A 1985-nucleotide genomic window follows, 5' to 3' on the forward strand; every position below is an offset into this window, starting at 1 on the left:
TTACTTCCTATCAAACATACAATCATACAATCACAATCTAACATCAACAATACTCCCCAAAACCCCAAAATTATCCAAAAGGGTTTAACCAACATTAACCAAACGATATAAAAATGATATGTAGAGCTTACCCATGACGCAAGGATCACAAAGGTGTAAAGAACGACAAAAAAACGACACTCCTAGCTCCGGGATTTGCTAATAATGCGGCGAGGATGAAAGAGCGTAACTCTTAATCTTCTCTTGTGTGTTTTAGGTTTTGAAAAGTGTTTTAATAAAAGTGATAAAGGTCTTATATACCATTCCCGCATTATTAACAAAACCCATCAAAATCACCCGTAAAACACACTTACGCGATCGAGTAAGTGACATACTCGATCGAGTGCCCCTTACTCGATCGAGTGCCATATGTACTCGATCGAGTACCCATCAGGCAGACTACTGTTTTGCGTAAAAACATACTTACTCGACAGAGTAAGTCCTACTCGTTAGAGTATCCATAGACATAGAAAACTGTAGTATTACAGATCTTGAAATCCTTGAACAAAACCTTGGCAAAACCCTTGGTTAGCTTGGTTACCTTGATTTCCTTGATAGAAGCTTTGGTTGTTTTTGTTACCCTCAAAATCTTGGTACCCTTGAGATTGGTTCCCAAAATTTGGGTGTTGATTGTTGTTTGCCCATTGGTTTACATTGCCGGAATTGTTTCTTTGATTTTGGTATCCACCTCTAGGTTGAGAAAACCCGGATGGGTTGGTGTTGGGCAATTGTGGTTGAAGGTGTTGTGGGTTTTAACATTGGTACTTTTGTAGCTAAAGTTTGGGTGGTTCTTCAAACCCGGATGATAGAAATTGGAGTTTGGGTTGTAGAAATTTGGGTTGTTGTAAGGTGGCCTTGGTGGCCTTTACATTGTTGTTGTAGCTTTGAAAAGCGTTGACATCTGGGAAATTATCATCAAATCCCACATTGTAGGCATTGTTGGCACATACATCGAAAGTATGGTTGTTTCCTCCACATAATTCACGAGAAGAATTTGGGATTACCTCTTCTATGGGTGGACCATGGGAGGCACTAGCTTGATGCACTTTAATTCTTTGAATTTGCTCAAGCTTCTTGGTGAGAAGGTCAAGTTTGGCATTGGTCTCGGCATTTGAACTAGAAGAGTTCTCTTTAGGATATCGGCTATTCCTCCTCAACATGTTGCCCTCTGAACCATAGTTGAACTCCGAGTCCACCATCTTTTTGATGAGAGTCGTGCCCTCTTCATCGCCCAAATGATCGAATCCCCCTCCCGCGGAGGCATTCACTATTTCCTTGGTTCTTGGTAGCAAAGTTTGAAAGAAAGTTTGGGCAACGTACCAAGCCGGTATTCCATGGTGTGGACAACTAGCAATTAAATCTTGGTACCTATCCCATGCTTCACCCAAGGACTCCCCCTCTTCTTGTTGGAATATATGGATCTCATTCCGGAGTATAGCGGTCTTGGATGATGGGTAATATTTGGATAGGAACGCCTTGGCTAAGGCATCCTATGTAGTAAATGTGTTCGAAGGATGCACATTCAACCAACGATCCACTTTATCCCTTAGAGAGAATGGGAACAACATTAACCTTAATGTGTCTTCGGGCACTCCATTCCGCTTCATCATGGCAACCTTGTTCTTGAACTTTCTAAGATGGGCATGTGCATCTTCATCAATATGCCCACCGAAACTATCCTTCTCAATAAGGCCAACTCGAGCGGGATGCATTTCATAGTTGTTTGGGGCCAAGGTGCCAAAGTTAATCGGATTGCAAGCGTCATTATTGTAACATCCGCGCTTAATACGGCTTTAAATGAAACAATTTAATTACTTTTTTTGAACTAGTTTATTTATTTAATTAATTATATTTTCAAAACTTATTTTCGTAAAAATATAACTTTGGGTATATAGTAATCATAGTAATTATTATTATGATAAGCATAGTCGTACCGTTATTTATGA

The 1985-nt window shown here is 40.0% G+C and overlaps 1 non-coding gene across 1 annotated transcript; it reads left to right on the plus strand.

Moving 5' to 3' along the window:
* Positions 1-1368: 1368 nt before the first annotated feature.
* On the plus strand, positions 1369-1475 carry LOC141635085 (small nucleolar RNA R71). The gene has a single exon (XR_012539791.1). It is a non-coding gene; the product is annotated as a small nucleolar RNA R71 (small nucleolar RNA).
* The last annotated feature ends 510 nt before the right edge of the window (positions 1476-1985 follow it).

The sequence above is a fragment of the Silene latifolia genome, chromosome Y (genome assembly GCF_048544455.1).
Source record: "Silene latifolia isolate original U9 population chromosome Y, ASM4854445v1, whole genome shotgun sequence".
Classification (NCBI taxonomy): domain Eukaryota; kingdom Viridiplantae; phylum Streptophyta; class Magnoliopsida; order Caryophyllales; family Caryophyllaceae; genus Silene; species Silene latifolia.